This window comes from Notolepis coatsorum (assembly GCF_963971535.1).
Source record: "Notolepis coatsorum genome assembly, chromosome: 1".
NCBI classification, from domain to species: domain Eukaryota; kingdom Metazoa; phylum Chordata; class Actinopteri; order Aulopiformes; family Paralepididae; genus Notolepis; species Notolepis coatsorum.
In genome coordinates this window covers 314,061,450-314,080,280 of record NC_140165.1, presented here as the reverse complement: position 1 = coordinate 314,080,280, position 18,831 = coordinate 314,061,450, and the positions used below count along the sequence as shown (strand labels likewise).

General features: G+C 40.4%; 1 long non-coding RNA gene across 1 annotated transcript; it reads left to right on the top strand.

Moving 5' to 3' along the window:
* The first annotated feature begins 4,340 nt into the window (after positions 1–4,340).
* Positions 4,341–6,220, top strand: LOC311237395. The gene is made up of 3 exons (XR_014620279.1): positions 4,341–4,408; positions 4,893–5,057; positions 6,086–6,220. It is a non-coding gene; the product is annotated as an uncharacterized lncRNA (long non-coding RNA).
* Positions 6,221–18,831: the final 12,611 nt, after the last annotated feature.

The window sequence follows — 18,831 nt, the reverse complement described above, 5'->3', positions numbered from 1 at the left end:
TCACCAGGGTATAACACGGGACCGTATGGATGGACAAATGTATTCTTTTTCACATATTGAACGATAGATAGGTGATGTCAAATGGGCCATAGTATTGTATCCATAGCTATAATATAGTTATAGCTCTACAAACAAGGTGACGCACTCCTATCTTTTAAAGCGTGGCAGTGCTATGACAGGCTCCGTCTAATTCCCTGCGGTCAATGAGTTAACCTTGACTTTTAACTGCCTTGTGTTTTAAAAAAAAATAAGAAAATGTATGATCTGTAAGGTGACCTTGGGTGTCCTGAAAGGCGCCACCAAATATAATGTATTATTATTATTATTATTATTATTATTATTATTATTATTATTATTATTATTATTATTATTATTATTATTATTATTATTATTATTATTATTATTATTATTATTATTATTATTATTATTATTATTATTAATAATAATAATTATTATTATTATTATTATTATTAAAACCCAGAACCCAGCCACAAACTGTACTGGAGCAGCCACACCAGAACCAGCAGGTTCAGGGACAGCTTTTTCCCACAAGTCACAATACTCCTGAACAAGGACAAGAACAGGAAATAGTGTCATGCCCTTCCAGTCCTCCAGGCTTCCCACCCTCTAATACCCTAGGTTCTACCACTCTATCCCGACCTAGCTACTCTCCCTCTCTTCCTCTCTCTCTCTCTGATTACAGGATGGGGTGCAGGTGTGTCTCAGCCGGAGGAGCAGCTGAGTGACATCTACCAGCTGATTACCAACTCTATTAGTAGTTCCTTATTTCCAGTCAGTCCGTATTCCCGTGCCTTGTTCTATTTATCAGTCTGTGTTCTATTGTGCTTCTAACATCCTTGTCCTCCTTTTGCTCACAGTTCCTGCCTGGCGCCACTCCCTGTCCCCCCCCCCCCCCCCCCATCTTGGATTCCCGTGAATGACCTCTGCCTGCCTGACCATTCTCTCTGTGAACATCCCTGGACTGTATGAGGACCCTCTCCTGGCTACGACCCCTACGTCCGTCTGACTACCCCGTACCTGCTCACTCCCCGGACCGTCTGAATACCCGCTCCTGGCTACGACACCCGACATTTGGGTTATACTCTGATTCCACATTGTCTCTGCTTGTTTGTGTCTGCACCTGTGTTTGAGCTTAGTGAAACCGTTACAAATAGCCCTAAAAAGAAAAGTGCACCTTAATATGCACATACACATGACACTTTCTGTAAAAATTTACTTTTATTTGATCTTACTACTTATTGTTATTGAACACACACCTGCACTGCACCAACACTATACACATGACACTTTCTGTAAATAATTGACTTACCTCATTTTATATTTAATTGTATCCTACTACTACTACTACTACTACTACTACTACTACTACTACTTATTGTTACCATTTCATTGTTGTTTCTCAATTGTGCACTGTTGAGTCTGAGCTGTAACATAAACAATGAATTACCTGCAATGCCCCTGTATTGTTGTGTATTTAACAAATAAAGAATTTGAACTTGAACTAGTCCTTAATATTTTGTTATGAGAGAGTTGGTCGTTAAGAGTTGTTCCAGACAAAACATGCTGACATAAATGGAGTAAAGGAATATTACACTAGTAATGTAAGAGGGTGAACATGATTTTTCCATAATACTACTTGATATGTGCTCATTTTAACTAATGTACTTTTGGTAATGATGATATGTAATGACCAATTTTAAGTAGAAAAGCCTAACCAGGGACAGGGGTAGCAAATTAGCCTTGGCTAAAAATCCTATATGCGACATCTGTTTCATGTTATTGTAACTTGTTAAAATGTTACTAATAAATAAACTAATAAATAAATCTCAAAACTGTACTTAAATACTCAAGAGAGTATTTATGGTAGTTACTTTCCGCCCCAAGGAATAAGAGAAGACACACATTGAAATTAAACTTTTTAAACTTTTAGGTTCCATATTATGTTTAGGATTCTTGTTTCTGAAATTAAAGGAACACGCCAACATTTTGGGAAATTAGCTTACCGTCTTCTCCAGAGAGAGACAAGAAGATAGATACCAGTTTCCTCTCTGTGCGTTCAGTAGAAAGCTGGCTGCATGTTAGCCTAGCTTAGCACAATGAATGGAAGTGGACAGTGCCGGTTAGCCTAGGCATGCCATTGTCCAACTAACACCTCTCCCAAAGGCTAACCGGCACTGTCCGCTTCCATTCATTGTGCTAAGCTAGGCTAACATGCAGACAGATAATTCATAATTCAGTGATGACCTCAATTTGTTGTGTTTTGTGTAGATCCTTTATGTCTATAATGACATGTTTTTGTAATGGATGGACCTGTATGTCATGTATGTCAGAAATTATATATATCTGTATGTTGTGTATGTCATTAATGTCACTATGAATTGAAAATGGGGGACCCTGATGTAAATAAGACGAAAGTCTTTCTCTGGTCTGCATCCCCTTAACAATTGTGTGTATTGAGCCGTACTGTATTGTACCCATTCTGCAATATTTTAATCAGGTTTTCAATCAATCAATCAATCAATCAATCAATCAATCAATCAATCAATCAAGCATTCACATAATGCTTTTATATATATATCCCAGTCCCCATCCGGGGTATTGCCCCGACTTGCTCAATGCTATTGGTTAATTAACCCATGTGGTAACCCCGCCCCCTCCCCAACATACTGTAATGCCATAGGAGAAGAGGGTGAATCTTGAAACCCCGCCTCCTGAATAGAACTCTTAAAAGTCCATCCTCCTTTGACAACTCAGTTAAACTCATTCAATCGACACACAATGCATCTGCTGGTACTGATCCTAGGGAGCGTGCTTCTCCCCCAAGGCAAGTTTTTAATGATTGAACTCTTTGTTCTATATTTTACTGTCTGTAATGCATGTTAAACATTGATGGTTAATCAGTTGCTTACCATTTAAAGTTTACATTTTGTCATTTACCTGGCACTTTTATCCAAATTGACTTACAAATTGTGAACAAGGCACCACCAGGAGGCTTAAGTTACCAGTAACTGAATCGAATGACCATTTAGTGTTGGTTGCAATAGTCTCATTGTAATGAGTGTAAAAAAAGATATAAGCTATAATGCAAATGGGAAACAATTATTCTATGTACTGTGTAGTTTAAAGTACTATTGCAATATCAAAATTCCAACGGCCCACCCTCGGGGCCCGGCACATTTAACGCTGTCTGTCAGCATAGTTGTATCTCTGAAGCAGCACATTGTTTGAAAGCTAAAATATTATTAGGAGTTCATAAAGCAATGGGCAAGAGTTACATTTTATAATGGTTAAGGACCAATACAGACTTTCTACCATCTATGTTTTATTTTGGCTTTTCTCTGCTGAGCTGTCAATCACCAGACACCAGTTAATTGCCATGCAGCATGGCAGGTGTGTGGGCTTGATTGCCACCTGATTGGTGTCTGGTGTGCAGTTCCCTAAGTATAGGCTTGGTTTCTTGTTTGGCTGCTTGTTCATTTCATGTTTCCCTCAAGTGTGCCAAGTACATGTTTCTAGGTTTATTTTCTGTAGTTTCTCATTTCTTATCCTGGTGTGTTTCTATAGCTTATTTTTTATTCAGTGCTTGTGTTTTCCATATCGCTCTGCAATTCCCCTTGTGTCTGCGTGTGTCCTACCCACTCCCCCCCCCCCCCCCCCCAATTCTGACAAATTGCTGCATAGAAAACAAACTGGACTACTTTCAAATTTTAAGCCGAAGGGAAGTGACATCGGTTTGTCGCAAAGAATGCAAAATGAAAGAACAGTCTTTGCAGCTAGAACCCAATTAGTTAGAAATTACATTTGATGCTGGAGGAAGGAATTTCATCGTAAACAAGAGAACAAAGACTAATCCTAATGCTTAACTACATTTGGTTAAAAGAACACTGCAACATTTTGGGAAATTGGCTTAGTCTTCTGAGGGACAAGAAGATGGATACCAGTTTCCTCTGTGCGTTCAGTAGAAAGCGATCTGGCTACACATTAGCCTAGCTTAATAATAATAATGGCTTGGATTTATATAGCGCTCTTCATGACACCCAGAGCGCTTCACAGAGTCCATTATTCGTTCATACAGTCATACCGGTGGTGGTAAGCTACAATTGCAGCCAGAGCTGCCCTGAGGCAGACTCACAGAAGTGTGGCGAATAATCATCGCCAAGGCCCCTCCGACCACCACCAACATTCATTCACATGCATACACAGCGCTTTGGATAAAAGCTGCCATATAAATGCACCATTTAACTAACTTGAGCTTGTTTATCTTTTACCTTAGCCTTCACCCTGCAATGTTACCAGTGTCCTGAAGGGTTGGAGAGCTGCACGGCCAAAGTGACGTGTTCTACCGTCGGTGCTCTGTGTGGAATAAAGAGGGTCTCCACATACAAGGGTACGTAGTGTATGGTGTTACATTTATAATGGTTAAAGGTCTAGTTTCTTTTTTCAACCTATCTTTGGGGTGTATGTAGATGTATCTTAAGAGTTTTGACTTGTAGATTAATACACAGGTTTTTGAATGTTCGGTGGTCGAAAGTAGCTTAAGTATTTGTACTTGAGCGCTGTACTTCCGAGTATTTCCATTTTGGGGAACTTTGAATGTAGTGGCGTAAAGGCACAAAGGAAATATTGTACTTTTCACTCCATTCATCTGAACCCCTCAGTTACTAGTTACTTATAATATGTTGCATAGAAAATGTATGGAAACATTTATGACTTTCAAATTTCCAAGAGCAGCATAACTGGACCACATACTGTACCACTTTAACACAACATATAGGTTGTATGTCTGCAGCAAACGTTCGTAAATTAACTTGGCACGTTAACGCTGTAAATCTACAAATGAGTCATTTTCCTTTTCATTCTCCAATATGCAGGTGCTGAGAGAACTGACGTGTACATACCGACTTGTGTTGATCAATGTGCTGTCGATGCCTCGCTCAACTTTGGAATAGGCAAATTCCTCTTGACTTCCAAGTGTTGCTCAACTGACGACTGCAATATTCCAGAATTATTCGCCAATGACTTGCCAACTACTCAAGGTAACAGCCTTTACAGTATAGTTTCTTTTTTGCCCCATGTGATATTCAGCTGTTTCTTTGGCTTGGTGTTTTCTAAAGAGCAGGAGAAACTGCAATACACAATTTGTACTTCCCATAAATCTGTCCATGAATCCATTTAGTTAGATCCAGCACTGAATGTATCTTGTGATTATTTCTACATTTGAGACGGACCACTTACTGGATTAGCATTAGCTATTTCCTGATTGACGACACCAAACCTGATGTCACACGAATGCCAGACGCGCTCGCCAAATAGACTATTCGTTTTATTAGTGTGAACGTATATATTTGATCCAGTGCACATTTTGATAGTATTGTGATATATACTGTAGCTGTTTTAATAAATTTAAACATTTGATTGCTGCATATCCTTTGACTGACCAGATGTGATGTCACAGAAATCTAGCGATCGCTAGAATCTTTATGCCAGGCCAACTAACTGATTGAAAAATTAAATTACTTCTATGACAAATGTCTGTATAAGTTAGGATTTAACTTTTTCCCCCCCCTGATTGCTAGGTGTTGATGGAATACATTTGACTAATCAAGTTTATTATACAAATATATATATATATTCTTTATATACATCGGTGAGGTATACCTTTATGATGGTTGGCTCAGGGGGTAGAGCAGACGTCTGGCAATCCGGAGGTTCCCGGTTCGATTGCCGGGCAGCGTGATGTGTCCTTGAGTAAGACACTTAACCCCTATATGCTCCCAGTGAGCAGGTTGGCACCTTGCATAGTTGTTGGTGAATGGGTAACAAATTGTAAAGCACTTTGGATAAAAGCGCTATATAAAAAAGCAGCCATTAACCATATGACAACTGAAACGTGTATATATATTCTGATGGCCCAGGTTGTCCTGAAAAGAACTATCACTTAAAGAACATAACATTTCTACCACAGGATTAACTACACTCGGACATGATATAAAAATTTGAATATTCATCATTCAAGACTATGGCTATTCCAGACTCGTTATATGGACATTTTAAATTCCTGCAGGTCCTCCCAATGGTAGGACGTGCCACACCTGTGACGGTGTCGGTCTGGACTGCACTGGCACACTGAGCTGTTTAGGGGACGAGGATCGCTGTGCCTCATTAATCTTCAAGCCTGGTGAGATGTTCTGATTAGCACCACACATGGTATTAATTTGTATATTTTGCACTTTACTGTAATATTTGCACTCTGGTTGGATGCCGAGCCTGGTTGTACTGTATAATGACAATACAGGGTCACAGTGGCACAGGAGGGGGGGGGGGGGGGGGGGTGCACGCAGGGCAATGGAAGTGAGAATAAAAAAAATAAGCTAAAGGTATAATTGGTCTATGGCATCAAAGGAAAACGTATGTAAAGAAAATATTTACATTCCTGTGAAGGAATGTCCTGGTAAAGCTGGTCCATGCAAAATAATGTTTTTTTGTGTTCACAGGGGAGGGGAAAGGCACAGTGATGAACGCCAGAGGCTGTGCCTCCGCAGCTATGTGTCAAGCCGGGACAATTATAGGAACTGATGTGCACTGCTGCCAAGGAGATTTGTGCAACAACGATGGTAGTTTGGGGTTTTTCCCCAATTTATTTTATCCTGTTGTGTTTTCTATAGCTTTTATATTTCAGTGTGCTTATTTTTCCTCACCCTATCTCTCTGCAACTCCAGTGGTAACTTTAAGATTCCCTTTGTGTATCTGCGTGTGTCCTACAATTCTGGCATTGTTGCATAGAAAACATGGCAAAAACTTAACTACTTCAAATTTGAAGCCAACAACTTCCAAGAGCCAACATAACGACCAATTTAACATGACTTATAGAGGTCAATGGTTGAACACTCAAGCACTGGAATACGTAAACATCATGTAGAATGTGTATTTTTACTTAAAGTAACCATGTACTACTTCCACCACTGGTTAATCACATATTTTTTACGTTAATGTAGACAAATATATATAAAAATGTTGGGTTTACGTGCCATAACTTAATGCTATCAGTCCTTGTATAAAGAGCAGTCAATACATTTGATAATAAAAAAAAGAATCCTCAATATATATTGATCAGTGGTTGAGGATTAGGCCTTTAAAAGGACGTACAACTGGATGTCTTGTCAAGTTGATCTGGAGAGGACCGAAGGGAAGTGACGTCAGTTGTCACAAAGAACGCTTCTTTCAAATGGCAGAACGGTCTTTGCAGCTAGAACCCAATTATAGTTGGAAAGAAATGACTCTGGAGGAAGGAATTTCATCGTCAATGAGAACAAACAATCCTAATGGTTAAAAGAACACGCCAATATTTTGGGAAATTAGCTTCGTTTTTTCCAGAGGGAAGACTAAGCTAATTTCCCAAAATGTTGGCGGCGTGTAACATTTAAATTACTTGCAGTTATTGGCAAATGCACTTTATACTCCTTGCACTGCTACAGGAAATCAACCGCAGCCCGAGCTGTTTCCTAGCGACGCAATTCTACTGAAACGGTATACTTTGCAATAAACTGCGTTGGTATTATCGGTTACAGGACAGATATTTTTTTTAGTTGTCATGAATTAGCTTGCATTGTCCCACTTTCTTTTGCTCTTTTCGCGGGATACAGTGGCTCAGGAGGTAGAGTGGTATCTGTTTTGATTCCCGGTCGGTGTCCTTGAGCAAGACGCTTGACCCCTAACTGCTCCCAATGAGCAGGCCGGCACCTTGCATGGTTGTCGTCAGCTTGTCAATGTGAGGCATAAGTTGTAGAGCAGCTTTGGATTAAAGCTGCCATATAAATGCACCATTTAACTAACTTGAGCTTGTTTATCTTTTACCTTAGCTTTCCCCCTGCAATGTTACCAGTGTTTTGGAGAGTTGGGGAGCTGCACGACCACAGTGACGTGTCCTACTGTCGGTGCTCAGTGTGAAATCATGAGATTCGCTGCCTACAAGGGTACGTAGTGTATGGTGTTGCATGTATAATGGTTAAAGGTCCAATACAGTTTTTTTTTTCAACAATCTTATGTTTGGGGTGTATGTAGTAGGGCTGAGCAACCTTCGTTCGTTAAGTTGGCGTTAAAATTTCAAAATATTAATAAAGAAATAATAATACTTTATATTTTCTAATTCTGTTTAAACCAATGGGGTTTTTCTTCACAGTTGCAGATAAAGATTAGGCTACACTAATATTATAGTATTAAAAGAAACTGATTAGTTATATTCATTAAAGAAAGTTGATTTAGTTGGGCTGGGGCTTCTCCCTGGTCTGGGGCTGGAAAGTTGATATCATAAAAAAGACATTTAATCACTTTATTCAAATTGAGGATATTTTATTAAAAAATCTAAAACGAAGGTTCGTTCGTTCGAAAAACCCTGACTTAAGTTCGAATCCCAACAGGGTTCGGGGACAGCCTTAGTATGTAGATATTATATTTAGTTTTGACTTGAAAGTAACTAAGTATTTGTATTCGAGCGCTGTACTTCAGAGTTGAGATCTATTTTGGGGAACTTTGAAATCTAGTGGAGCAAAAGAACAAAGGAAATATTGTGCTTTTGTAACGTGGAAGCCCGTGGGTATGTGTTGACTAGTGACTGTGGCAGTGCAGGCTGGTAAATTAAACTCGCTTCCCCATAACAGGGTTAACAAACGCATAGGTACGGTAGTTAGGAGTGAATTCACTTCTTAGTGCAGCGGCCTGTGTCATCGCCCGCGGACGCGGGAGCCCCCTGTTCGACTCCCCCTCGGGACATTCTCATTTAACATCAAACACAACGCAGACCCAGTATGATCCGTCACACTTTCACTCCTACACATCTGAACCCCTCGGTTACTAGTTACTTATATGTTGCATAGAAAACATGACACTTTCAAATGTCCAAGAGGGCAGCATAACTGGACCACATACACCACTAACACAACATATGTGGGTATGTAACAACATAGGTTGTATGTCTGCAGCAAACACTCGTGAATTAACTTGGCAATTATCCTCATTCTCCAATATGCAGGTGCTGAGGGAACTCGCAACGTGTACGCACAGACTTGCGTTGATCAATGTGCTGTCGATGCCTCACTCAACTTTGGAACAGGCAAATTGCTGTTGACCTCCAAGTGTTGCTCAACTCACGAATGCAATATTCCAGGGTTACTCGGCAACGACTTGACAACTACTCAAGGTACCCGTTATGTTTAAGCTAAAACTACTGCAATCAGATTTTTTTTTCCATGTGATATCCAGCGTTTCTTTGGCTTGGTGTTTTCTAAAGAGCAGGAGAAACTGCAATACACAATTTGGCATCCCGTGAACCAGACGGATGTCCAGCAGCTTGCTTTGTAAAATGTCTATTGGGCAAGATTTCAGCATTAGCAAATTGTGTAGTTTTGTTTGGTGATTTGGCCTAGATTAAGGAAACTAGCATGGCCGAACCTAGCACATTTGGTGCCCTAGGAAAGCTCCCCCCCCCCCCTGCCACATTAATAGTCTTTGCTGGGTTTTTGCCCCCCCCCCTCTGGGTGGCGCTCTAGGCAACTGCCTATAGAAAGCTCTGCCGCTGGAAGCCACGGTTGCCCCTATGACCTCAATGGACAGATTTAGCTTTTGTTTGGCTCAATGGTAAATCTGAGAACCAAGCCACACATTCCAGTAATCATCTGAGCGCTAAATCATGCACTCCAGTTATCTTGTTTAACCCCTGGAGTCGCCAGACTCGTATCCGGGTCTGAGGGCACTAGTTCCATTTTTATCAAAACGCAGAGACTGTATGACTCGGCTGAGCCGTCGCTTGTCATTCTAACACTTCCACCAGAAGCCTATGGCCCGGCCTTGAACTTTCCAAGAAACATTTTAGTTGGATCCAGCACTGAATGTATCTTGTGACTATTTATAAATTTTCGACGACCACTTATTGTATTAGCATTAGCTATTTCCTGATTGTCTCATTAATGCCAGGTGCGCTCACCCAATAGACGGATTCGTTTTATTAGTGTGAACGTATACATTTTATCCAGTGCACATTTTGATAGTATTGTGATATCCCATGCATGGATTTGATCGCTGCATATCCTTTGATGGATCGACACAGAATGACCGGATGTGATGTCACAAAGCTAGCGATCGCTAGACTCTTTATTCCAGGGCAAGGCCAACTATAACAAATTAATTAACTAAAGTGTTGATGGAATACATTTGACTAATATCATGTATCTTTTTTCCAACACCATTATTTGATATATATATAGATGTAAACCTTGATCTGACTAATACAAACCTATATATTCTGATGGCCCAGGTTGTCCTGAAAATAACTATGTATAAGAACATACAGGATTAACTACACTTGGATTTTATTTAATATTCACGATCATTCAAGGCTATGCCAGGCTCGTTATATGGACATTTTAAATTCCTACAGCTCCCAATGGTAGGACGTGCCACACCTGTGTTGGTCTGGACTGCACTGGCACACTGAGCTGTTTAGGGGACGAGGACCACTGCGTCTCATTAATCTCCAAGGGTAAGATGTTCTGATTAGCGCTACACGGTACTTAATTTGTATATTTTGCACTTACTGTAACATTTGCACTCTGGTTGGATGCCGAGCCTGGTTGTGCTGTATAATAACACATTTGCATTACATTACAGAAGGTAATGGTAAAGCTGGTCCATGCAAAAATAATGTTTTTGTGTTCACAGAGGGGAAAGGCAAAGGGGATAAGGGCTGTGCCTCCAGAGCTATATGTCAAGGCCGGACAGCGGAAGAGATCGCAGGAATTATAGAAAGTGATGTGAGCTGCTGCCAAGGAGATCTATGCAACAACGACGACGCCAAACTGAACAACGGCACACTCGGCTCATCTGCAGGACGGGCTGGGTTTAGCCTGTTGCTCCTGGTGGCATCGGTGACTTCTGTTCTCTTCCTTTAAGATCATTCAGACTGTAACCTCGCCCCTTTCCCTCGGCATAGCCTTGTTCTACTGCTCATAGTAGCACTTGTCTTCTGCAAATTGTAGTTTTTTTTAATTCAAAGTAAATGTTCTTGCTGCTCATAGTAGCACTTGTCTTCTGCAAATTGTAGTTTTTTTTAATTCAAAGTAAATGTTCTTTTACCACTTCTGGGCGAGTGGTCCCTGCTATAAGAATATTTTCTGTTATTCTTCTGTATGGAAGATTTCTGTAACTCATTAAAACTGTCTTCTGAATGAATCATTTGCTTCTGAGCTTTTTTTCATTGGAATTTGCACTCACTGAATTTGGTGCTTTTCCAGAACAGTCTTTACGCTAAGGTATTTGATTGAAAACTTAAGATTGCAGAATGGGTACAGGTCAATACAAACGACCGCTAAGAGGATGTAGACCAGAAAAAATACTTCATCAAGACATTTTGCAAATATACGGTACTATGTAAGAACATCATAAATAAAAATCAGAAGGGGATGGAAATGTACATTAGAGGGGCTTGGGGGGGGGGGGGGCGTGATTTTGACATTACACTTACATTTTTTCATTTAGCTGACTTTTATCCAAAGCGACTTGCAAGTCATCAGGAAGGGTACAACTCTTATCAGCTGAGTAACAAATGTTCATCAAAGTGTTGGTTTATTAGGACATAAATAAGTGCATGACTGTAAGGTTAGTTAGGGTTGGATCTTTTTTTAATTTCAGATAATGGTGATATAATGTTACCCAGTGATTAGTGTAGAGGGAGAAGAGAAGGGGTCCTAGGACCGAGCCCTGGGGGACACCCGTCCGCAGGTGGCCGACAGGGTCCCTCTCCATGACACTTGGTAGGAGCGGTCATTGAGGTATGATGTCGGCGCAGAGCCAGCCACTCATTCCTGCATGGGCCGCGAGGAGGATCTGATGGTTGACTGTCGAAGGCTGCAGATGGATCTAGGAGAATCAGGCCAGAGGAGAGGCCTTTCGCTTTTCTTAAGTAAAGTGCCTCTGTGACCGTAATGAGGGCCGTTTAGTGGCCAGTCCGGAAGCCAGACTGATTAGGGTCCAGGTGAAGGTCATTCTGTAAGAGATGAGCAGTAAGTTGGTTGGATACAGCATGTTCAAGTGTTTTAGGAAGGAGAGACGGGATGACTTGGGTTGCCTATGACTGTGGCGTTCAGGGTTGGTTTTTTATGAGTGGCGTGACTGGCTTGTTTTAGGGAGGTGGGGACCACCCCGAGTTGAGTGAGGAGTTGATGGTTGCAGTTAAGAATGGGAGGATGTCTGGAGGAGTGGGGAGGGTAGCTGGCCCAGCTGGCATGTAGTCGGGACGGTTCGGCGTTTACTGGGGCCAGTTTCTAATTGCAGTCACCAGTAGGTACTCTTTGAGCGGTTTAGAAGGAGGGTAGGGATTCATTCCTTTACGGCTGTGGGTAGGGCGTTTCACATTATTGTGGCATAGTTGCAAAACGTGTTTAGTCCCTTGTTTGAGCCGAATCTGGGTTGAACGTGTGGAACTATCTGTTGTTGTAGACTTCACGTGTATAGTGAGATAAGCCATGCATTTTCACCAGAAAAGTTGCTAACAAACGGATAAAGTGTTCCAGGTTTCAAACTATCCTTTAACCACCCAAAAAACTAGAATATAGAGGAGATTGGATCCGTTTCTCAGTTCGTTCAATTTATTACAAGATCGCTCTGCTAGTTCTCCAACTTACACACGCAAACACACTCTGGTGAATTCACAAAGGAATTGTGACTTTTTCTGACTGCCTCTGAAACTGTTTGCTTCACAAAGCAAGGGTGAAATACAGTTTGATAACTTAACAAATTGTATGGGTACAGTACGGCTCTATACACACTTAAGGGGATGCAGACCAGATTTGCGTCTTGTTTAATTCATTGACATACACAACATGCAGGTATATAGTACCGTTACATTTGTGACCTACACGATATGCAAATATACAGTACTGTTAAACGGATCCTAACAGAAAATATATACATGGGTGGGGGGGGGGGGGGGGGGGGGAGCGGGTTGTTGAGTTTGTGTTATGTGTGGCAGCTCCCACCCTCTGGAACTCCCTCCCCGCAGAACTCCGCACCGCCCCAACTCTGGACTCATTTAAAAAACTGCTCAAAACCCACCTCTTCAACTTGGCCTTTAACCCCTAATTTCTCACTTTATATGTATATGTTGTGTCTGTCCACTATGTTTGTTAATTTGTCGTCTCCCCCCCCCCCCCCCCCCCCTATGTAAAGCGACCTTTGGTCTTCTGAAAGGCGCTATATAGAACGAAGTTATTATTATTATATGATTGCATGTAACTGCTTAACTGTTCCACAAGAGGGCGCTATAGGCGCAAGGAGACGTAGCTATTGTAGCTGACGTCAGGTAAGAGGGTATTTAAGGGATTGTTTCCTCCCCCTCTGTCTCTTCCTCTGTCGCCTCTCACAGAGAGAAGGTCTCATGGTGCATATGAAATATGAATAAACCACGCCGATTAAAGGCTAAAGAGAGGACCTTGTCGTCATGAACCCATTATTGTTGCTCCCCAGGTGACTCTGTCAACGGGTCGATCCTGATATGTGATATGTGACGGTGCAGACATACAAATATTTAGGTGTGCACCTAGACGATAAGCTGGCCTGGGCTGCAAACGCGGAAGCGCTCTACAAGAAAGGACGGAGCCGGCTGTTCTTCCTTAGGAGGCTCGGGTCTTTTAATGTGTGTGGGGAAATGTTGTTCATGTTCTATCGGGCAGTGGTGGCAAGTGTGCTCCTCTATGCCGCTGTCTGCTGGGGTGGTAATACCACGGCCAGGGATGCCAGGCGGCTGGATAAGCTGGTGAAAAAGGCTGGCTCAGTGGTGGGGAGGAGACTGGACCCACTGGGGACCGTGGTGGAGAGCCGCACGCAGAGCAAGCTGCTGGCCATCATGGACAATACCAACCACCCTCTCCACCACACCCTGGTTGGGCAGAGCAGCAGTCGCAGCGGACGACTCATCTCCCTGCACTCACGGACTGAGCGGCATGGGAGGTCCTTTGTCCCCACTGCCATCAGACTGTACAACAGCGTAATATAGTGCGGGGGACCTTGACCTCTGGCCCACACACCTGTTTTTACACCTGTTTTTATACACTGTTTTCATACACCTGTTTTTACACACTTGTTTTATACACCTGCTTTTATCTCATCACGCTCTTATTGATATTGATAGATATGATTTAATTTAATTTTATCATGTGCTTATTTTTTATTCATGATTAAGTTTAAGTTTAAGTTTATTTGGATCCCCATTAGCCACAGCAGTGCTGCTGGGGCTATTCTTCCTGGGGTCCATAACACATAAAATACAGTTACAGACGTATACACTCACAACATTTACATGTCATACAGACAATTAAAACAACAATAAAAACCCTTATACACTCATAACATTTACATGACATACAGACCATTAAAACAACAATAAAAACCCTTATACACTCACAACATTTACATGTCATACAGACAATTAAAACAACAATAAAAACCCTAATCATATTCATAATACAATATAAAAATACAAAATTATACAATATTTTAATAATATATCCCTATCAGACACATGCCTTTTCATCCATATATACCTATCTCTTTATCAGACACATACATTTTAATTTACGTACACACTATCTATTAGGGAATGTCAATTTCTTTGGTTGAAAATGTTGTTTTACCACGATTTTGAAACGGCATTTACTATTCTCCTGCTTAACATGTCTGGGAAGAGAGTTCCATTCCTGCATACCACGGAACATGACAGTTCGCTTCATTGCATTCGACCTCACTTTTGGAAGTGTAAAACCTCGTGCAGAAGCATGTCTGGTGGAATGGTTGTGTCTGTCAAGACTTATTGATAAATTGTTATATAAAATTGAGGGGATCTTTGTAACAAAAATATTCCTAGTGAATACAAGGAGTGAGCAGAGTAATTTATGTTTGACAAGTAACCAAGTTAAACAACTGTGCATCGCTGCAACATTAGTTCTGTACTCACAGCGAAGCGCTATACGTGCTGCTTTGTTTTGTACCATTTGTAATTTTTTCAGTTTACTCGTCGTTACATTCGACCATACTGCAGGACAATAGTCAAGATTTGACAAAACCAGAGCTTGAATGACCTGTTTGATAGAATTTAGTGGTAACAAATGAGCACATCTTTTAACAACAGAAATCCCTCTTCCCATTTTCACTACTATATTGTTTATATGGTGTGACCATGACAATTTGCTGTCTAATGTTACCCCTAGGAGTTTAGTCTCCTGGACTTGATTAATTACCACATCACTTATCAAAAGTTTCAAGACTGGGTTCGTTCTTAGAGTATGGTTTGAACCGAAAATGATGCTACTTGTCTTTGATATGTTTAGAACTAGTTTGTTATTCTTTATCCATTCCATCACTGATTGCAACTCTGCCTTTAGGACCGTATTTAATTCATTGGCTGTTGAGGCTGATGTGTAAATCGTTGAATCATCCGCATACATAGAAATATAGGACTTATTTAGGACAAGAGGCATGTCATTTGTAAATATGGTGTAGAGCAAAGGCCCAAGGCAACTTCCTTGGGGTACTCCACACCTTACCGTTTTAACTTCTGAGTAACTCCCATTAAAAAAAACGTTGTTTCCGGTTTGCTAAATAAGTTTGCATCCAAGATAGTGCAGATGAGGAGAAACCGTAACATTCAAGTTTTTTAAGTAAGAATTTGTGATCTATGATGTCGAATGCTGCAGTAAAATCAAGCAAGACAGCTCCAACTATTTTCTTTTTATCTATCTCTTTCAGCCAATCATCCGTCATTTGGGTTAAAGCAGTCGCTGTTGAATGTCCTTCACGATATGCATGTTGAAAATCAGTGGTCAATGTGTTAAAAGAAAAGTAGCTTTTAATCTGTTCACTTACTATTCTTTCCATCAGTTTACTCAAAACTGGCAGTAAACTTATGGGACGACTATTAGATCCTGAGAATGGCAATTTCAAATTTTTTGGCAGTGGTATTACTTTGGCAGTTTTCCACTGTTGCGGATACAAACATTCACCAAAGGATTGATTTATAATATGACAGATAGCAGGGGCAATTAAATCAGGGACCAATTTCAGAAGTTTCCCGTCAAGACCGTCAACACCTGGTGGTTTGTTTTTAGTGGTACTTAACATATGTTCTACATTACTTATAGTCACGCTATCAAAATTAAATTGACAATTTTTATCTTTCATTATTTTATTCTTTATTAATAAATAAGATTTTTCATTATCTATTGTTTGCATATTATTCCTTAAATTATCTACTTTTCCAATAAAATAATTGTTAATATGATTAGCAATCTCAACTGGTTTGGTGAGGAATTTTCCTTCTGTTTCTAGAAAGGATGGGGTAGGTTTCTTATTCCTGCCCATTATTTCATTTAGAGTATTCCATAATAATTTACTGTCATTTTTTATATAATTAAACCTATTTTCATAATACAATTTCTTCTTCTTTTTATTACATTTTGTAACAACATTTCTTAATTTACAATATACCTCCCAGTCTGATTTATAACCTGATGTATTTGCTATTAATTTAGCTCGATTACGTTCTATCATATATTCTTTTAGTTCAGCATCCAACCATGGTGTTCTGACGCTTCTGACGGTAAACTTTCTCAATGGTGCATGTTTGTCAACAAGTGGCATAAAAATGGTATCAAATTCCCATAGAGATTTTTCAGGATCTTTTTCCCTCAACACCTTTGACCAACATAGATTTTCAACATCCTTCACAAAGCTGTCTTGATTAAACATTTTATACAATCTTTTGTAAATTATTTTAGGTCCCAGTTTTGGCATTTTAGTCTTCCTCACAATAGCAATTAAGTTATGGTCGCTACAACCAACAGTTACAGATACCGCCTTGGAACATAGCTCCGCATTGTTAGTAAAAATGTGATCAATGCAGGTGGAGACCTGGTTACCATCCTTTTTCAAACATATCCTAGTTGGTTTGTTAATTACCTGTGATAGACCACATGCATTTGCTACAGTTAGAAGTCGTTTTTTCAATGGGCATTTCAATGAAAACCAATCGATGTTAAGGTCACCCATAAAATAAATCTCATTACTCAAATCACACACTTGGTCCAACATGTCACATATTTGTTCTAGATACACATTATTTGCACTAGGTGGTCTATAACAGCAACCGATCAACATAGGCTTCAAATGAGGCAAGTGTACTTGCAGCCATAATGTTTCAATTTCATTATTCATTAAATCTTCCCTAATCTTCACTGGAATAAGATTCTGAATATAAAAAGCAACCCCTCCCCCAAATGCATTCCTGTCCTTTCTAAAAATGTTGTATCCATCAATTTGCAATGCTCCATCCTCAAATGTAGAATCAAGGTGTGTTTCTGATATAGCTAAAATATGGAAATTGTCTGATAGTAAAATCTCTGATATCTCAGCTAGCTTGTTTCTTATGCTACATATATTTATATGTGCCATCTTTAACCCCTTTTTGGGTAGGTTAGTATTAATTAGCATTGTATACTTTATTCATAATGTTGGTATGTGTGGCAAGGGCAACAACCATTCAACTGTCCCTCGGCTGCTTTGGGGTGCTACTTCGTGGTCGGATTATCAGTCTGTCATACCTCAGAAAGGCGATCTCTCCTCTCTCACGAGCAGCTCTCACCTTGGGCAACAGTTCTTTTCTTTTCAGACGGACAGCGTCTGTGTAGTCCTCGTTTATGTAAATGTTTGTCCCTTTGAGTTCTTTGGCTCTCTGAAGAACCGCTGATCTGTCCTTGTATTTTGAAAATGTCACCACAATGGGTCTTGGTCTCTCACGTCCCTCCCCAGGTTTCCCTGTTCGGTGCACCCTCTCCATCTCAATGTCCCTCTGTAGCTTGAGCTTGTCCACCATGACGCTCCTCACCTTCTCTTCCGTGTCTCCCCAGGTTTCTCCAGGCAACTCAGCTATGCCATCAATGACCAGGTTGTTTCTTCTGTATTGACCTTCTAAATACTCTATTTTATCTGTGACTGTTAGCAGGCTTTCACAGGTTTTCCAGATGTCAGATTGCATGTACTTGCAACTATCTGACTGTTTTGCATTGTTAGCATTGATGTCGTCAACCTCCTTCTGTGTGTACTGGATGCTTGTTTTAATGATGCAGACATAACGTGAAACAACTGAATGAGAACTGTCAATGTCTGTATACTGTATGAGCTGCAAGATACCCTGAATTTCCCCAAGGGGATTAATAAAGTATCTATCTATAAGCTGGTATGTCAGTCACACTCTACTTTATTTGCCCCATTTAGATTTAATAGTTAAATGCATGTTTAATTTGGCACTACAAACCAATATTTTCTGTAAGCTTTTTATTTTCTACACACAGTGCATCTAGTCTTGTTGATGGTAGATGGATAGTGGGTAGTAGATATATATATATATGTAGATACAGTAAAACTGATAAGAGTGGACAAGTTACCCGAGTACTTCTACTTTGTATTTAAATTTTTTAAGAGAACTACAGTATGTATTTTCAGAAAAGGAGAGTTGTAGGATCCAGTCGGCCAGCTGGCCTGGGGACAGAGAACAAGTGTGTTGACGACGGGAACCCTGGCCACCCTGTCCCCAGCTCTAGTAGGGGTTAATCCTGTATTTACATCCTTCAATGTGACCTCCACACTTTGATCAGAACCATTTCTATGTCTATATCAGGGGATCCCAATAGGTGGCTCGCGGTCCATTTTAATTTGGCCCGGCAAAGTTCTACTAATCAAATGTGGAAAATAAAATGGGTGTCTCCTATG